This window comes from Equus caballus, chromosome 15 (assembly GCF_041296265.1).
Source record: "Equus caballus isolate H_3958 breed thoroughbred chromosome 15, TB-T2T, whole genome shotgun sequence".
NCBI lineage: Eukaryota > Metazoa > Chordata > Mammalia > Perissodactyla > Equidae > Equus > Equus caballus.
In genome coordinates, this window is record NC_091698.1 from 29,924,897 (window position 1) to 29,945,208 (window position 20,312).

Consider the following 20,312-nt stretch of genomic DNA (forward strand, 5'->3'; position numbering starts at 1 on the left):
CAGAGAGGTTAGAATCATCTGACAAACATTTTAAAGCACCACCATAAAAATGCCTCAAAGAATAATGACAAATACTCTTGAAACAAACGAAAAACTAGGAGGTCCCAGGTGAGAAAGATAAAATATAAAGTAGGACCAAATGGAAATGTTAGCACTGAAAAATACAGTGACTAAAACAACACCACCAAAAGCCACCTCAATGGAGGCAGTCAACAGCAGAATAGAGGGGACACATTGAGCTGGAAGACAGGATGATATTAAATATCCAATCTGAACAACAGAGAGGAGAAAGTAGGCTGGGAAAAAAAGGAGAGAGCCTCAGGGACCTGAGGATCTATAACAAAAGATCTAACTTCCATGAAATTGGAGTTCTGGAAGGAGAGGAAAAGACAACAGAACTGAAAAAGTACTCAAATAATGGCTTAAAACTTCCCAAATGCGGCAAAAAAAAAAATAAACACACAAATTTAAGAAGCTGAGCAAACCTCAAACAGCAGAAACTCATATCAAGACACAGGATAGTCAAACGTCTGAAAAACAAAGAGAAAAAATATATATACTGAAAACAGTGAGAAATGACACTACCTATAGGGGAAAAACATTTGAATGACACTAAGTTTTCATGAGAAACCACGGAGGCCAGAGTGCTTTCAAGTGCTGAAAGAAAAGAACTGGCAGCCCAAGTCCCACAGCCAGCTGAAGGTCCTTTCCGGGGGGTAAAAGAGCCTTCAGGAATAAAAGGGAAATCAAGGCATTCTCAGAAAGAAAAAAAAACTAAGAATATTTGTCACCAGCAGACATACCATCCAGGAATGGCTAAAAGAAGTTTTCTAAACAGAAAGGAAACAATAAAAGAAAGACCATTGGAACATCAGCAAGGAGGAAAAAACATAATAAGTAAAAATATTGGTAATATTGGTAAATACAATAGACTTTCCTTTCCCATTTGAGTTTTTTAAATTATGTTGATGTTTGAGGCAAAAATTGTGACACTGTCTCATGTGATTCAAAATGTATGTAGAAGAAATTATAATGATAATGTAATTTAAGACAATTACATTATAAACAGGGAAGGTAAAGGGATGTAAATAGAAGTTAAAGTTCTGCGCCTCACTCAGACTTGTAAAACGATGACACTGGTAAACTGTTGTGAGGCTCGATAGAAGCAAAAAAGTCATTTGGTAAAATCCGACAAATAATACTGATAAAAACCCTCAGCAAACTAGAAATATATGGGACCTTCCTCCACCCGCTAATGAGCGTCTACTGAAAGCTTGCAGCTGACATCATTCTTAACAGCGGAAGACCGACTGCTTTTCTCCTAACTTCAGAAACTCGCAAATTCTACTCCACATTGTACTGAAGATTCTGCCCAGTGCAATATGGCAAGAAATAGAAATAAAAGAGATGCAGGTTGGAAATAGAGAAGTCAAGATGTCCTTATTTGCAGATGACGTGTCTATGTAGAAAATCCTATAGAACCAAAAAGAACTGAAAAAGTAACCTTAGTAAAGATACAGGCTACAAGATTAATGTTCAAAAATCAACCGTATTTCTGTATACTTGCAATGAACAATTGGAAATTGAAATTTTAAAAATACCATTTACAATAGTATCAAAAATATAAAATATTTAGAGTGAATCTGACAAAAGATGAACCAGATCCATAAAGTGAAAATTACAAAACATTGCTGAGGGAAATTAAAGAGAGCTTAAACAGACAGAGGGATCCTGTGTTCATAGGTCAGGAGGCTCAGGAGTTTTAAAGTGTAAATTCTCACCAAACTGACCTATAGATTCAATGCGGTTCTGATCAAAATCTCAGCAGGGTTATTTTTGTAGAAATGGACAAGCTGATTCTGAAAGTCATATGGGAAGGCAAATGAGCTAAAATACTCAAAATAACTTTGCAAAAGAAAAGTTGGAGAACTAGCATTGCTTGATTTCAAGACTTACTATAAAGCTACCATAATCAGGACAGTGGAACAAAGATAAGCACAAACATCAGTGGAATTTCAGAATCAATCCGAAAATAGATCCACTCATACGGAGAAAACTGATTTTTGACAAAGGTGCAAAGCAAACAGGGAAGAAATGATAGTCTTTTCAACAATTATTGATGGAACAGTAGAATATCCATAGGCAAAACCAGCAAACTTTGATCCACACCTCATGTCATACACAAAGATTAACTCAGAATGGATCACCATAGACAGAAATAGCTACAGTTTATAGAATAAAATAAAAGATAATGTTCGTGACCTTAGCCTAGGCAAAGATTTCTTAGATACAACACCAAAAGCATAAAAAGAAAAAAAATGATAAATTGGACTTCTTCAAAATGAAAAACAAAAACCATTGTTAAGGAAATGAAAAAACAAGCTACAGACTAGGAGAAAACATTTGAAAATCATTATGTCTAATCAGAGGCTTATATCCATAACATATAAAGAACTCCCAAAACTCAATAATAGGAAATCAACCAGTTCAACTAAAAAATGGGGAAAATGGTTAAACAGACATCTCACCAAAGAACATATATAAATGACAAAAGTATAAAAAGATGCTCATTATTACTAGTCAGAGAGATTCAAATTAAAAGCACAGTGAAATATCACAATGCACCTATTAGAATAACTACAATTTTTTAAAAAAAATCTGACCATAGCAAGCACTGGGGAGGATGTGGAGCAACTGGAACTCACAGACTTCTAGAGGGTTTTTAGAAAGGATGGGGCTGTCATTAACCAAAACTTTTCAAACCCTACCCAAGGAATTACCATCTTAACTTCTTCCCTGCCCCATTTCCTCCTCACAGGGCCGTTGCAAAGCCAGCTTTCCAGTGTCACACAAGGCCACCGCCAGCAGTAGTGAGCTTTTCACTGCAAGCCATCTGGAGTCTATCTAGCTTAGAAACAATCTTTGTGGTGTTTTCTTCGAGGCAGCCGACTATGAGGTTACTATGGTGTGTTCAAGACTGCCCAGCCCTCTTTAGGTTTGTTTGCTTGTTCGATGGTTTGAGGCGTCTTGAAAGGCAACACAGCACCGAGTTAAACGAAAGACAGGAAGGCAGAATGCACCACGACTCTCATTCATGTGCTCTGGACAGAGTTGTTTGAGGACCGAATACGGCTCTGGGTGGTTGTCAGAGCCGGAGCAAACGTTTCTGTTGTCTCTGACTACAGAGGAAGGCTCAGGCTGAGGCCAGGAAGGAACTGCTCAAAGCTGATAAAACCCAAGCCCTTGTGCCAGGAACCCCGTGGTTTTTCTGCCTTTGGAAGCGACCAGAATAGGAGGAGGTACTTTCCCCCCAGAGCATCGTTCTGTGTATTGTCCAGGGGGGTAATTCGCACACATCCACGCTGTGAGACGCTCAGCACCCAGGGCTGTGTGTTAATTTCAGGCGAACTGGACACAGTTTTCGCCCCTACATGTTTGAATGGCCAAGTTTCCTGCTGCCTCTTGCTCTCCGGAGGTGGGCGGAGGGAGGCAGCCCCCAGGCTGGGGTGGGAGAGGAGCCTGCGGCGTGCAGCCCGGGCCGCGCGTGGTCCCATCAGCGTCCGGCCGCGCGAAGTGGGGCGCAGGTTCACAGTGACAGTGACCGTGGCCGCGGCCCGGGGGCGTCCGCACGCACCGGAGCCCCAGCCCCCAACTAAGCCAGGCTGCTGGCTCGGGTTTGCGGCCTTTTACTTTTCCTAGAACAATTCGGAGGAGTTCCAGTCACTCCGAAATGACCAGCGAAAACTCTCTAGACCAAAAATCAATCAACGGAAAAGAAGTGCCAATTTTTTTTTTTGAACCCATTGTTGGTACGTAAAAGGAGCTGTCAATCTAGAATCCCCCTGGGCCCCGCGTGAGTCTGCAGACCTGAGTATTTTTAGAGTCTGCTGCCTCTGCGATGCCAGGTGGAGGACCCCCGGGCTCGCTCCTGTTGGCCCAGAGTGTGCGTGGCTTTGCGGAATATGATGCAACTCTGACGTGGGCTTAACTGATGCAGGGTACCAGCTGTAGCCTGAGAAGCTCCAGGCACGCGGGGGCGGGAGGGGGAGCCGGCTCTCGTCCCTTGTCTAATTTCACTTTTTTTTTTTAAACCCCCAATAGGTTCATATACCATTTTGGGGGTATGAGGGGAGGATTTATCAGAGATTTATAAATGGAGAAGTCTACTGATAAAAATAAGTCATCACATCTCATAGGGCGTGTGCATGTCTTTCTTTGTCTTTGCCAATGATCCATGATTTAGTTATTGATTAAAATAGACCCTATGAAGTACATATATTTCTATGGAATGTCTCCCCGAGTTTTTGCTTCCTCGCCTCTGTATTACACACCTGGTGGAGGGACCCTGGCCGCAGGGCGTGGCTTCTCCACGCAGGGCTCTCTGCACCCCTCCCTCCGGCTGGGATGAGGGCCACTTCGGGCTTTGTCTTCTGTCCCCTGAGCCCAGCACAGGACCCAGCACCAGGAGGCCCTCATACACCTCCACTGGGGGCCCTGAGCCCTTCATCTGGAAAGTGGGATAATAATGCTCATCTTACCAGCCTGATAGTGTCCATGTGAGGACCCATTTCATAGGGATCAGAGAGATGCTGGGGGCTGCAGACCTCAGGCCAGTCCTTTCCCCTCCTTCTCCTCATACTGCCCATCTGTGAAATAAAGGAAAGGGCACAGCTTTATCAGTAATGTTTCAGTTATTTTATGTTAAAAAAATGGAGTCATCGCTACAAAATATTAACATTTATTAATTCTGGAATGCGGGTGCTTAGAGGTTTGTTACATTATTCTCTGTATTTTTCCGTGTGGTTCAAAGTCTACTGCTTCTATAAAAGAAAAGAGGAGGATAGAAATTTTTTTAAAAGACTCGCGTGAAATCTAGTCTCCTCCAGTTGCACTTTCTCTGGTTCTGGGTCCAGGCAAACACTCGGTAGGAACGAGAGGCATTACTATTATTCGTCTCATTTCTGTCCTTTCCGCGGCTGTCAGAATTTATGGAGACCCGGCAGTGGGCTTCCTCCCCATCCCCCAGCCCCCTGTGGGATAGGAGTTTTCTAGCGAAAGGCAGGTGAGTCCAGGATGACATCATTTACAAAGTTCTGATTCAATTTCATCCGACAGCCACCCCCACCGATTCCAACCTGTACCAAACAGAAACCTGCACCTGGACCAAGAGAAACGCTTCTCTGTCGTAATTAGAAATTTGCTTCGTATCATAAAATCCCAAACGTTCTTGGGCTTAACAGAAGCCCACGGCGCTAGAAAAACTCACATGGACGTTCGCCCCCCCTCTAACTTAAAAACAGCCGAACTAAATTAAGTAACAACAACAACAAAAAGTTGTTTCACACAGTTTGCTGTGCTCTTACCACCAGTTTTCAGCCTGAAACAATTTCATGCTTGAGTTATTAACTTATGAAAATAGGCACAAAAGGGGAAAAATGTGAACAGATCCTCGGCTGTATTATTAGTCATTGCCACAGCTGAATGCATTCCGGCACAAAGGCGTGTTATTCTGCCTGACTATCTCAGTTTTGAGCAAAATGTAGCTCACTAATGGGTTATGCCTCGTATACCTTTCTGTAATCATTACGTTGCCATTTTCTGTAATTTATCCTGTTTTTCATTAGAGTCTGTGCACTAGGTGGGCGTGCACTCAAGCGCGCACACACACATCTTTTAAGTCCCCTGTCATTTGTGGCTGAAAAGAAAGGTCATGGAGCTGTCAGTCATTTTACGGAAACACCACTGTATTGATAAAGATAATATTTGGAAATCAGAGTGGTGGATGGATGTGAATGTAGATTCTGAAAACCTGGTGAATTGGGGGAAGCAACACGAGTAAATGAAGGGAATCTAGAAGCAATCTGGAAAAGATGGGGACAGAGTGGGAGAATCTGACCTTGCTCACCTCGGTCTCTTTATTCGGGAGGGCCAGCGCTGGCCTGAAATCTTTCTGGGCCAGGCAGAGGCCTCCTGCTCCCTTGCTGAGTGCCCTGGGGTTCCTGGATGAGCAACAAGATTCCAGGCAATAGCCCCCTGTCGGGAGGTTTCTGACTGGGGCTCAAAGGTGTTGCCTCAAACCAATTTGAGTCAAGTGAATAAAGCAGGCAAGTTTTGAGCCTATTGATTTTTGCTTCTGTAAAGTCCAGACTTGGTTATAGAAATCAAAGCTTTTGAGTGTTAACTTCCAAAAATAATAAAATAAAACAAAAATAGCAGGTAAGAAAATAATCAGGCAAAAGAAAGACAGAAGGGCTATGCAAAGCTTGGAGAAGGTCAAGGTTTTCACAAACAAGTATGAATCATAGGAAGGGGCACCTAAACAGATCAGAGGTCTGCATGGGGCGGAGGATCCTGGAAGCAGGCCCCCCAGAGCACGGAGGCTCCCCGCAAATCTTAGCAGGGGAGAGAAGCCCTTGGCATCTTCCGCTAGATTAGGATAATGGGATTCTCCACCAGGCACTGGCCTGGCCAGGAGGAGCCGTAATTGAGAACCAAATGTGCTCCTTTAACCTCTTTGAAGTGTTAACGAACGCTTTGATTTTGTTCTTTCCTCCTCATTAAGACAAATGTGGTTCCACTTTGCCCTGGGAATCTGATCGCACCTCCCAGGCTCATCCTCCTGCTCAGATGAGCCCAAGCCCCGCCAAGGGCCGGGATGGGGGGGGGGGGAGGGTCCCCTCCTGTCAGGTGGCAGAAATGCCTGCCTTATCAAAGGCCGCCCTGCCCGGGCTCCCTCTCAGGCCTCTAGGCCTCGAGTTGCTCTCAGAGCCCAGGGCGCATCACCCCGGGGTCCCAGCTCAAGTGAAAACACAAAGGTGCCTGTCGTCCCTCTCAACCCAGAATGTCGGGTTAGATACTAAGAAACACAGGCATGTTAAGTTTCATGGATACTGTGCCCTGTGGAGGTGACCAGGCTGGACAGAATTCGAGAAGACAGAGCTCCCCAAAGATCTGGAATCTTTAGACATTATGCAGCCCAATTCTGCCCTCACTCTTTTACCAGCGACACACTGGGGCAAAGTGGTTCAACCAGGGCCTCAAGGCCAGGTGGAGGCAGGACTGGAACTGGAAGGGACGTTGCTTCTCCTAACTGAGGCTCCCAGCCAAGCCTCATCTGCCATAATGTCCCCTCCTCCCAATGCCAGGGCAAAGTCAGCGGGATGGAAACCGGCAGACTGGAGGAAGCTGGGGCCCCGTGGTTTACTCAGAGACCACTGGAGGCAGAACAGGCACCTCTCACGCCCCGTGCCAGCCACAGGGCAAACCTAGGTCAGGGGGGCAGAGCTGCGTGATCCAGAGGCACAGACTGAGAGGCTCCAATGCCCGGGGGGAGCGCTTCTAGCGATGGCTACATCTGGGAGGCTGGATGAACTCTGTCAGCTGGGAAATGAGAGAGTGGGGAGAGGAGTATTCTTGAGAATAGAAATTCAGACCTGAGAAAACAACCCACCTCATCTCATTTCATCTTAGTTGTAATCTCCACGGCCAGCAGGCCCAGCGTCTTGCTAAGTGTGCATCATCTCCATGAACCCGTTCACCCATCATGAGGTCTGTATCATGATTAGACCCTCTCTCCCTATTTTTATTTTTATTTTGACCGTCTTAACCATTTTTAAGTGTACAGTTCGGGGTATTAAGTACATTCACATTGTTGTGCAACCATCACCACCGTCCATCCCCATAACTCTTTTCATCTGTGAAACTGAAACTCTGTACCCATTAAACAGTAATTCCTCATTCTCCCCTCCCTCAGCCCCTGGCAGCCCCCACCTACCTTCTGTCTCTATGAATCTGATGGCTCTAAGAACCTCACTTAAGTGGAATCATACAGGATGTGTCTTTTTCTGAGTGACTTATTTCACTGAGCATAATGTCCTCAAGGTTCATGCATGTTGTCACATGTGTCAAAATCTCTTTCCTTTTTAAGGCTGAATAATATTCCATTGTATGTATAGATCACATTTTGTTTATCCCTTCCTCTGTTGAGGACACCTGGGTTGCTTCCACCTTTTGGCTACTGTGCATAATGCTGCTATGAACAAGGCTGTGCAAATATCTCTTTGAGATCTTGCTTTCAATTCTTTTGTTTATAGATCCAAAATTGCAATTGCTGGGTCATAAGCTAAGTGTATTTTTAGCTTTTTAAGAAACTGTCAAACTATTCTCCAGAGTGGCTGCACCCATTTACATTCCCACCAGCAGTGTACGAGGGTTCCAATTTCTCCACATTCTTGTCAACACTTGCTATTTTCTGTTTTTTTCATACTAGCTCGCCGAGTGGGCAGGAGGTGATATCTCACAGTAGTTTTGATTTTCATTTCCCTGATGATTAGTGATGTTGACCATCTTTTCATGTGCTTCTTGGCCAATTGGATATCATGTCTATTCAAGTCCTTTGCCATTTTAAAATCAGATTGTTTTTCATTGTTGTTGAGTTGTAGGAGTTTTTTCTATCTTTTTTGGGTTTTTTTGAAGGTAAAAAAAATTAGGGGTCACAGAGGTGGATAACTTGCTTGCTCGAGCCTTTGGTCAGGGTGCTGCTTGTTTCCCCAGCAGCAGGGAAAGGCTGGCCCTCAAGTGGGTGAGGGCTAAAGAGAGCTGTGGGCCCATCGTCCCAGCCACATGGTCTCAGAGCAAACACAGCCCACCAAACGCACACCCTGTGTACACAGGCTTGTGTGCCATATCGCTGTTTGAAAACCAACGGCAAACCCTGGTTGCAGAGAGCTCAAAAGTGTGTAATATCCACTTGAATGATGGTTCCACTTTCTTGTTCTTCCCCCCTCCAGGGAGGGGGAGAGAGAGAGAAAGCTATTCACGGAAAAATACATTTGAATGGATCAGCGCCCAGCAACCATTTGCACATCTGTTCTTAACAGGTTTCAGCTGAAACTACTGAAAATATACATAGATCTGTTTACGTGGAACCAGTTAAATAAGATAAGATTACGACTTGGAGGTAACTGTGGATTTGGTGGTGGGAAAAGAAAGCTCCTCCACATTTGGTCCCCACACACGCTCCTGCCATTGGACCACAGACACTGTCGAGAGAATTGGATTTGCTGCGAATTAAAGAGATCTCAATTATTTGAGATTAGTTACAAACAAACTCGAGATATCCCAACAGCCTTTCTGCAGAGCGTCATTCCTGCCTCGCCTCCAACCTGGGCTGAGACCTTGGTCACCAGAGAGGAGACTGCAGCTGGGAAGTCCTTTGTTTCCGAGTGAGCCTGTCTTCACTCCTCTGGCAAGCTGTCTAGGAGGAAGATGGCATGCAGGCTGCTGCACATGGGGAGACATGCTGAAGGACACCGGCGTCCCCTGAAGACGTGCACACAGCAGGGAGGGAGTGTCTTCTGGGGGCCTCTTTGTGCAGGCAATCTGCTCTTTCATGAGCCTTTCTGGTACAGTACACATAACCACCCTATGGGGGTCACACTGTCATCCCGTTATAGAGATGAGAAAGCTGAGGCTCAGCGGTGATTTCCCCAGGGCCACACTGACAGTAAAGAGAGAGGCTCTCTAAAGGACGAACGATTTCTCCTCCTGTCTAAATGACCCAGGGGGCAAGGCCACCAGTCAATACCCACAGGGCCCAGCAGAAACGGAAGGACTGAGGCGCCCATCGGCAACTTTAGCGGATTGATACCGGGCAGCGAGGATGCACATTGTGGGCCCAGATCTTCTGATTTCTGTAAAGAGAGCCAGAAATCACTAGATTTTTACACGTTGGCTCAGGTATTGAAAACAAACAAAAAACTCAGCCTGTGCTGTGGTTTGCCATCCCCACTGGGGCCTTCGGGGCTTCCAGAGGAGCGAGGCAGAGGCTGCATTGGCTTTGCTCCCTCTGCAGGTGGGAGTTCGGGGGTCTGACTATCAGGACTCCTGCCTCTCAGTGCAAGAGGCCTCTGTCATAAGGACGGGCGCCACACCTCGTCCCTGTCTCCGTTTCCTACAACTCCGCTGGGCTGCCTGCCTCGATTCCAGCACACTGTGAACGTGCATTTGTCTATATACATTTATCTAATAATTTATCTCTAAGAAGTGACATCAGTCTATAAAATGCACCACAGGACACAGGAATAGCAGTCACATGGCCTCAGAAACAAGCCGTGGAAATTGACATCTGATAACATCCCGCCGCCGTACCCCCAGGGGCTGGGCTGTGATTGGTAAGGTTTTCATTCCTGAAGGACCCCACGCTGTGAAAATGCACCTATCTTTGTTCATTGAAAATCATTTTTTTTAATAAGCAACCCAGTGGAAAACAGTTGTGAATGGCAGCTCATTGCATGTGGGTTTTTAGAACAAAGAGAATATTGCTCATATTCTAGGACCTGTTCAGTGATACTGAATTTTAATTAAAAAATGTTAACGTGTTAAGTTGATGACAAGGAAGGTGTGACACGGCGATAAAAGAAATCAGGAAGGCAAGATGTGGTTGACAGGCTGCCTCAATGATCTATTCAACGTTACTTCATATTTGTCTTCTCTCTCTCTCTTTTTTTTTTTTCATTTGAAACTTTTAGTTTTTTTTAAAGATTTTATTTTTTTTTCCTTTTTCTCCCCAAAGCCCCCCGGTACATAGTTGTATATTCTTCGTTGTGGGTCCTTCTAGTTGTGGCATGTGAGACGCTGCCTCAGCGTGGTCTGATGAGCAGTGCCATGTCCGCGCCCAGGATTCGAACCAACGAAACACTGGGCCGCCTGCAGCGGAGCGCGCGAACTTAACCACTCGGCCACGGGGCCAGCCCCCTGAAACTTTTAGTTTTGAAGTAGTAGGGACATACTCTAGATCGTAAAGACCCCACATGATGAGGCTGGTGAAACTAGAGGAAGGGAAGCCTAATTTGCCCCCTGGAGGCCTCCAATAGCATCCTGTGCAAAAGGTCAGTTGTCTTAAAGGGCCCCTTGGAAGTGGCCACTGTCCCAGGCCACCCTAGACAAGCCCTTCAGAAGGACCAGTTTCTCTGAGTGACACACTTGAGGCTGCTTCCCGGTGATAGGTTTAAGGTCATCTCCTTGGGCTAGATAGCTGGGAATGAAGGATTTTGAAGCGATAGATTAAATGGTATATGGGCAGGCACTGGGTGTTCAACCCAGCCCAAGTTCCATTCATTGTGAGAGAGTTTTCTTCTGAGATGACACAGGAATTAACCAGGAAAATCCAAGTGCTGAAAGGCTGTCAATGCATTGGGGTTAAGAAAGGCCATCGAACGCAGGCAAGAGCGGTCCGCTGCCTCCCTGGACAGGCGTCTGGGAGACACATCCTAAAGCCCCATGGAAGAGGGGCTTTTGCCCCCATTTTGCCCCATTTTGCCCCCAGCACAGAGCCCTGAGTTCCGGCCAAGGGGCCCATGGTGGAAGAACCCCCTTCCTTTAGGAGAGCCTGTGCAAGAGGGAGACAGCTGCCCTGCATCCTGGAAGCCCACCTCATGCTCGGGGCGAAGGAGTGGACTACAGGGTGCTGAGCAAGGCCTGGGGCTTGGGATGGTGGCACTCGCCTCACAGTGTGGGAGCTTGAGAGTCTGCTTCCTCCCCAAGAGAACAAATGTGCAGGAGCCGATGCAAAGTTAACCACAAGCCAGGACAGCACCTCCACCTTCCCCGAGGAAGAGATCAGAATGCATTTAGAGTCCAGAGTCCAAACCAGGGGCTTGGAACAGCATATGCAAAGGCCCTGAGGCTGGCCCAGGGCCAGTGCAGTGTGGGGAAGCCACAGCTATGACATAGGGGAAGTGCTGGCCGTGCACAGGGAGGAGGCTGATTTCTGTTCTGAGAGCAACAGGAAGCCCCTGCGGGTTCCAAGGAGGAGAAGGATGTCGCTTTGGGCATTTCCCAAAGATCATGCTGGCGTCTGTGTGGAGCAGGAGTCCAGAGGGTCAGAGGCTGGGCTGTGGGCCAGGTGGGAGACAATGGGATGGGAGACCCCGGGGATGCATTTCACAGGTAGAACCCGCAAGGCATGGGGAGGAGCTGGGGGAGGAGGGGGAGGGAAGGGCCCATGGACAAGGCTTCCAGCCCCTGGTTTCCTCACTGGGAGGAGGGACTCCACAGCTCTCACCCCTCCCAGTGTGTGACGATCAGAAACGGCGCAGGCCGCGCCTGGCCCACAACAGGGCCCCAAGAGGTGAGGGTATGACTGCGTGCCCGTCGCCTCCTTTGTCCCACGAGCGCACAGAAGGGACGTCTGTCTTCGGCAGTGCTGCTCCTGACCCCTGTCCCAGTGAAGTGGGAAATGAGGCCTGGGCTGGGCTGGGCCAGGGCGGGTTTGGATCGTCCTTTCTGAGAAATCATGTGCAGATTGACAGGTACCACAGTGATGCAATGAAACTTGAGGTTCTTCAAAACATCTTGGTGTTTATAAAAAGAAGGTGAACAGGTGCTGAGTGGACAGGCCGAGCGATCCCCATCCTGAAGCCCGCTGTGCCTGTGGTCACATCACTCCCCAGGGTACCACAGGTGAGCTGGACCCAGCGACTGTCCTTCAGGCTGGGATCCCTGCGTCCCCTCCCTGCTGTGCCCATCCTGTCCCCAGCACTCGCACCCGGAGAAGCAGGGCCAGGGAGGAGGCGAAGGCAGCAGAGTTCCCACTCTCAGGCCCAGCACACTTCTGAGTTCACACCAGGCCTTGCACACAGTGCCATACGGGTTCCTCACAAGCATGCGAAGTTTATTGACAGAGCAAACTGGGCGCTACCCAGTGGGGTCTTCCCACTGGCCAGGAAGGCTGCCTGGAGGAGGTGGAGGGGTGCCAGGGCTGTGTGAAGGATGGGGAAGGCTCACGGGCTGGGCTTCCCGGCTCAGGGTGCAGCTTACAGAAGGGCACATGACCACTTTTCTCTGAGCCAGCACATTTGCCGTTCTAAATATAGCCCAAGATGACCCAAGACATCTTCCCCTCGCAAGGAGATCCATGGGTCTGTAGTTTTCAGCATTTCTCAAATGAACAGTGAAACCTGGGGCTCTTGGCTTCCATCCTCTGATCCCGTGGACCCTGGGTCCTAAAGAAGAATGTCCAGCGCCTCCTTGCGAGGAGAGCCTGTCCCGTGCGAGGAGCTCTCTTTGGCCACCACCCTTTAGTTAAATATTTTTAGTTAAATATTTGGTTAAGTATTTTGCCAGCCTGCCCTCTCCCTCTAGCAAAGTGAAGCAAGGCTTCTGTTCACTCAAGAAGGATCATCCATCACCCCAGGCCAGCAATGAGTCACTCTTTCCTCCACCCTCGGGTTGGTTCACCTCTGGCATCTGGGGAGCGAGGTGGAGCCTCACGGCTTTTAATTGGACAGCAGATTCCCACCTGCCCTGGGAATTTGGCTGCAGCATCAAGCATATCCTTTTATCCCATTTCTGGAAGGTACAGGATACAAGCCTTTTGAAAAGGGGGCGCCTGCTGCAGGCCTCGGGCACAGTGGTGACTCTTGGCTCTGAGGCCCTTCGCTGCTTGTTTGCAGAGCTCGCGGAGGTTTTTCTGTATCTGAGGACAGCCCTGCTAATTTGCAGCACAAGTGCTTCTGGGGAAGTTCAAGTTTCCAGAGGCCGTGCTGTTAACTCTGACAGCGCCAGCACCTCCCAGATGGGACGCTGGAGGGCATCTGTGGGGACGCATCATGGAGACACAAAGCAGAGTGGTTATCTTCAAAGGGTTAAGGACCGAAGACCTGGGGACAGTCATGTTAAGCTATATATAGCAAACAGTGAGCCAAGCAGGCAAGAAAAAAAAAGGAAGATAGCGAGGAAAAAAACACATGGATACTCCCCCTCCCCTCCTGCGGTCCACCCCCAGCCCTCCGGCAACAACACTGTATATACAACCCACAGACTGGGGCATTGTTAAATTTGGCACACGGAGCCTACAGCAAAGAAAGAAACCATATCAAGTTACGAAGAGTCCTATTCGGGTCTGGGCCTGGGCCTCTGGAGCACAATGCTCCGCAGAGGAGAACAAGGCCGCGGTGTGTTGTCGAAACACACACCCGTGAGCTTTGCTCTCCTTACAGTTATACGCTGGCCCAGGCCTGGGCAACAGTAATTCCCTGGCCTGCAGGTGGAGACAGATAAAACAAACCAAACTGGTGTAACGGGCTGCAGGAAACCTTTTTTTCAAAACTTGATCCACCTCCAGAGAGGAAGCATGCTAGGACTCTGTTAACTTAGGGCGGCGGGGAGAGGCCTGGCGGCCAGGGTAAATAAGGCAACGCGAAGGTGGCCGGCCTTTGGCAGGCGGAGTGCGAGGGAAGTTTGAAAAGACCACTTCCTATGCTCAAGGGACCAAGAGTAAGCTGTCGATCTTGCAGGATGGAGGCACTCTGGAAAAAGCCGTTGGAGAGAGAGGGGGCCTCAGGGGAGAAACCTAAGCCACAGGTGCGTCCCCAGGATCCCCTCCCCCTCCTGCAGCCCGGCTCACCTGGCCCAAACCCAGCCCGAATGGCTACTCCCCTTGAAGCTCCCTGAATGGGGAGAGCAGGCCAGGACTTCTGAAATGCAAGCCAGGTGGGTTTCAGCCTCCGCTTTGAGCAGCTGGACAAGCAGGCAGGCGGCAGGCCAGCTGCCAGTGAGGACTGGCTGAGCCTCCACGGCATGCAAAACAGGGCGCAGGGAAGGCCAGGTATGTTGCAGTTGTCAGACATGGCTCCTGCCAGCAGGGTCTTAGGACACCCCTAAAGGAGATGAGACGGACGGCTAGCACTTGCCCTCCAGGGCTGCGCAGAGCATCAGTAGTCACAATGATACCCCCTGTGTCGCCCTGCGTGGGTCTTTTCAAATCCACTCCCTGGTGTTATTCCAGTCGAGCTTCGCCTGACCCCAGGTGGGCATGGCGGGGCATGGCATCATCCCATTTTACGGTGGAGGAGGTTGAGGCACAGGAAGGCCACATCTTGCCTGGTGGGTACAGCTGGTTCAGAGAGTAGCGCATCAGCCCAGACAAGCACACAGCAGGGGCTGGTCCCTGGGGGTGTGTCCAGGGCTGCCTCCAACAGCCAGGGATCCAGCGCCCTTCATCCCTGTCCCTGCCTGTGACTTGATGGGCCCTCAAACTTGGCTTTCCGTGTAGGAAGGATGCTGTCATGCGTTGAATTGTGTCCCCTCCAAATTCATCTGTCACAGTCCTAATCCTAGTCTTTCAGAATGTGACCTTATTTAGAAACAGGGTCATCACGGATGTGATCAGTTAAGGTGAAGTCATCCTGGATTAGATGGACTCCTACTCCGACAGGACTGGTGTCTTATCAAAAGGGGAAATTTGGACGCAGAGGCATGCACACAAAGAGAACCCCACGTGAAGATGAAGGCAGAGATGGGGGGGATGCAGCTCCCAGGCGAGGAACGCGAAAGATGGCCAGCAAACCATCAGCAGCTGGGAGAGAGGCCTGGAGCAGATTCCCCCCCACAGCCCTCAGAAGGAACCAACCCTGCTTGATCTCAGACTTCCAGCCTCGAGAACTGTGAGACGATGCATTTCTGGCCTAAGCCACTCAGTCTGGGGTACATTGTCACGGCAGCCCCAGCAAACTAATACAGGTGCTGAGAAGGCCAAGCTGAGGGATATAGGTGTCTGTGGTTAGTTACCTCTAAAACCAACTTTGAAGCCCCCTGCAGCTCTGCCTTACAGACATTTATTCTCCATCTTGTTATCGAACAAAGAGTAAAACTGTGCAATTGCAAGCACAGCCCATGAGTTCTCTGCTCCAGACTATCCCCTTAGGACAAAGAAGGAAACACCCCTCTTCCTTGACAAAATCCTCACCCTGCTTTGTTCTCAATAAAAATTGCATTCTGCCTTATTCTTCCAAAATGTCTCCAAAGCAAGGCCAGCCCCCACTTCCTCTTCTGAGCACAGGAAGGACCCTCTGCAAATCATGATGTAGAAGAATTCCTTTCTTCCAACCAACTTAGAGACCCAATGTCTTACTAACTTCCTGGTTATCCCAACTTGTTTTCAAAAGACCTGAAAACTCATTCACATGACTAAAATTATAACTGTTAGTCAAGAGCTTAAAGCGTTATCTTGCCCGGGTGGAGAATAAGGTCACACAGAGCATCAATAAACAGGTTTACATGGGGTTGGGGAGGCCCACGTTACCTTACACCCAGACCAGATATGTAGTCCTGGATGTGAAACATCTCCCACTTGGCGGGAATTCCTCCTGGCACGTCAACAACAGGCCCCAGCCTCCCTCCGCCTGGTGACATGAAATTCCACTCCTGTCTCTCCAACATCCTCACAGCCCAGTCACTCCAACATCCCGTTGGACTAGAGAAGTCCTCACAGAGCACCCCCCAGGGATGGAACTTTGGGTATGGTGGTCCCTGGGGCTAAATTCTGGACTACTGAGGAGGACCATGAAATAAGACCACGTTATTGGACCTGATGCTCAGATGCGGGTCCCTCTCTTTCTTTTGTTGTTATATATCTGAAATTAACCTGTCATCCTACATATACCTCCCAAATACCTCCCTTTAGCCTTACTGTTCCCCACAGCATCCCTTGTTTACAGAGGTTCTGGGTTATTTTTCCTCCACTAAGCATTACTCAACGCAGCAACTAGAATGTAGGGTTTTTAGAGAGAGAACCACGCTTTGTCCTTTCCCCCTCCTACAGGTTAGTGACTTGCAAGTGGAACTTACCAGTAAAGGTTTGTTGAGGGTTGATTCAGCCTGAATTTCTTCTGTTCATTTGCTCTTGTCACCTTTTTTAGTCCCAAATCCTTCCCCATTTCATCCTCAAATCCTTCCCGCTTCAGAATTTGGTCAACTCATCTACAGATGTCGGTATCTCCCAACTTAGACCAAATATCGAGGAGGCTTAAAAGTAGCTAATTTCTCATTGATTTAGAGACAAAAGAACTCCTAGACTTTTAGAGCTGGAAGGTTTTTCAGAAAGTATCCAGTCCATTTCTTTAATAACAGGCCATGTGACTCGTCCAGGGTCACACGGCTGGTTAAGTGGCAAAAGAGAGCCTGGAAGCCAGATGTTCTGGCTTGAAGTGAGGCTGTTCATTACATTGATGAAGACATCTGTACGGCTGGTGTGGGGTGAGCTGGGTGGTCATGTCATACACTTGTTCTGGAAGGTTCTCTCTCTCTATTGGTCATTTCAGTTTAACCTTAACATGCCTCCAAGTAAGTCTGAACGCCTTTGTCCCATCCTCTCCACATGGCCTCCACTTGGGCAGCTGGAAGTGGGTCCCACCCCAAACAACCAGGTCATACAGACTCTGTTCCCAATGTCAGGCAGCCGAGACACGGTCTCCTGTTCTATCTCGCAAATCCATGGATATGACCGATAGGGAGTGTCTTCTATTCATGGTGCCATGCAAACCTCCGAGGGAGGGCTGTTTTCAACCACTGAGGAAGCGTGAGACAAACACTTCTGTTGGCATAGACCTATGCCTCATTGTTTTCAATCTGAGCACAGGTTTTACATCAAGAGAAGGGCTTGTGGTTGGGGTAGGAGTGCTGAAGGGAGATTCAAAGGTTCTTCAGCTCTCAAAGATCTCAACCTCTTCAAAGTTTCAACCCTCAGAGCACTTACGACGTTTCATCCCACTCAGCAGAAGAGCTTCTGCCCACACTCCCAGGTGCCACAGTGTACGGGGGGGACTCGGCTGTGGTCCAGAGGACAGATAAGGATACAGGTTGGTCATCTCACTGCAGATATTTTCCCCAGAGGATGGAGTTCTCCTTTGGGATTTGATAAGCTCCCTAAGGCACATTCACATGCAGACAGCAGGTGACATCTGTCTGTTAGAGAGGCTGCATCAGGCCATGGGCGGTGACGGGTGTCACGAGCTTACACTGGGGGAATGAGCAGCTTCTACCTGGGACCTCAGACGGGGCCATAGGCAGGAGGGACAGGGGATCAGGAAAAGGGTTTGCACTCAGTGCTAATCACTTTCCAGCCTCGGTGTTCTCATCTGCAAACCGGGGCTGATAACAACTTCCTTCCATGGGATTTTCCGAGTTGATCAGATGAGATCATTACCTGTGAAAGCACATGTCATGGAGATGGGCAGGAAGGAATCCCAGCACCACTGCCGACTCCTGGCTGCCCTTTTTTGAAATGACTGTCTCCAAGGGGAAGGAGCAGCAATATGGTGCCTCCAAACTGCACGTCATGTCAAGGCAAGTCAAACTGGAGTGTGTGTACCACTTACTCTGTGCCCCAAATGGTTTGTTATCAGAGAGGCACATGGAAAATGGCATGGCAGGGTGACGGCGCAGGGCCAGGAGAGCCCAGTGCCAGTCCAGGTGTCACTGCTTGCACTCTGCTACCCGGATGGGTCACTTCTCCTCCTTGACCCTGTTTTTCCCTCTGTAAATTAGAGCAGATGGCACATGGCACAGGGGCATGGCAAGGATCCTGCAGGAGGATGCAGGAAGAGAGCTGGAGATGACAAGGTACCGGACACGTGTGATGTTATTGCTGGTCTTTTCTTTTTTTTTTTTTTTTTAAAGATTGGCACCTGAGCTAACAACTGTTGCCAATATTTTTTTTCTTTCCTGCTTTTTCTCCCCAAATCCCCCCAGTACATAGCTGTATATTTGAGTTGTGGGTCCTTCTAGTTGTGGCATGTGGGACGCTGCCTCAGTATGGCCTAATGAGTAGTGCCATATCCACGCCCAGGATCTGAACCTGCAAAACCCTGGGCAACGGAAGCAGAGCACAGGAACTTAACCACTCAGCCACAGGGCCGGTCCCTTTTCTTAAAGGAAGGGAGCAAGGGAGGGAGGAGAGAGGAGGAAGGAGAGAGAGGACGAGGAGAAAGAGAGAGGAAAAGGGAATTGCCTTTATTTTTTAAGATAAACTATTTATTTTAGAATAGTTTTAAATTTCCAGAAAACTTGAGAAAATAATCCACCTAGTTTCCCTATTGTTAATATCTTATATTAGTAAGGTACATTTGTCACAATTAATGACCGATGGTAACACATTATTATTAACTAAAGTCTCTATTTTATTCAGATTTCCTTAGCTTTCCCCATGTCCTTCTCCTGCTCTGGGATTCCATCCAGGATACTGTGTTACGTTAAGTTGCCGTGTCTCCTTAGGCTCCTCGGAGTGTGACAGTTTCTCAGACTTTCCTTGTTTTCGATGATCTTAGTTTTCAGGAGTACTGGTCAGGTATTTATAGAATGTCCCGAAATTGGGATTCGTCTGGTGTTTTCTCACGATTGACTTGGGCTTATGGGTTTTGGGGAGGAAGACCACAGAAGTAAAGTTCCATTCTCATCGCGTTCTATCAAAGGTACCTACATTCAACCTGACTTACTGTTCTTGAGGTTGACCTTGACCATCCAGCTGAGGTAGTTTGTGTCGGGTTTCTCCACTCTGAAGTCTCTGTTTCTTCCTTTGCATACTGCACTCTCTGAAAGGAAGTCACTATGCACAGCCCACACTTAAGGAGTGTGGAGTTATGCTCCATTTCCGTGGTGGTGGGGTGGCTACATCAATGATTTGAAATTCTCCTACATGGGGCACTTCCCTATTCTCCTCCATTCATTTATTCATGTTACCAGTATGGACTATTAGCATATTCATATATATCAGTATGGAATCATGCATGTTTATTTTATACTTGTACTATTTATAACCCAATACTACTTTATTTTATTGCTCAGATTATTGCAGTTCTAGCCATTGAGAGCTCTTTCAGATGGTCGCTGTGATCCTCTCACACACCTCCATCATTGTATGTTGTTGTTCGTTTGTTTCTCTGAGTACGTTCTGGCATTATAAGATGCTCCAGGCTCCTCTTGTATATTCCCTGCCTATCCCAGAATCAGCCATTTCTCCAGGAAGTCCTAGTTCCTTTTATTGGAGAATGGTGTTAAAATCTAAGTTCTGGGCACTAGCTGTGTTCAGTGCTACAGGGATGTCATTACTTTGAGGCCCTCTTAGCTGACAGAGCAAGGAAATATATGTGTTTATGCCAACCCACGTGGACAAACATTTTGTATGCATCCATCTGCATCTATATTAAGCTCAACACGAGTCCTTACTGATGTCTCCAACACTAATCCATTACCACGTTCCCTTCTTTGCTTGTCTGTAACCTCCCCCTCCAACAGTGACAAACATTGCTCCCACCACCTGCCATCCCCTTACTAAGCTTTTCGATTCCCAAATTCATGACCGCTGGCTTCAGAATGATTAACTCGTACTCCCGTGAGAAACAACTTGAGCAGCCAGCACACAGCGTTAGGTACAGCTCCTTTTGCTGTTGGTCTCGCAGCCTCCACTCATTTCCAATGCGACTTAGGTCAGCACCTCTTACACCCACCCCCCCAGCAAGGTGATTTCAGACATT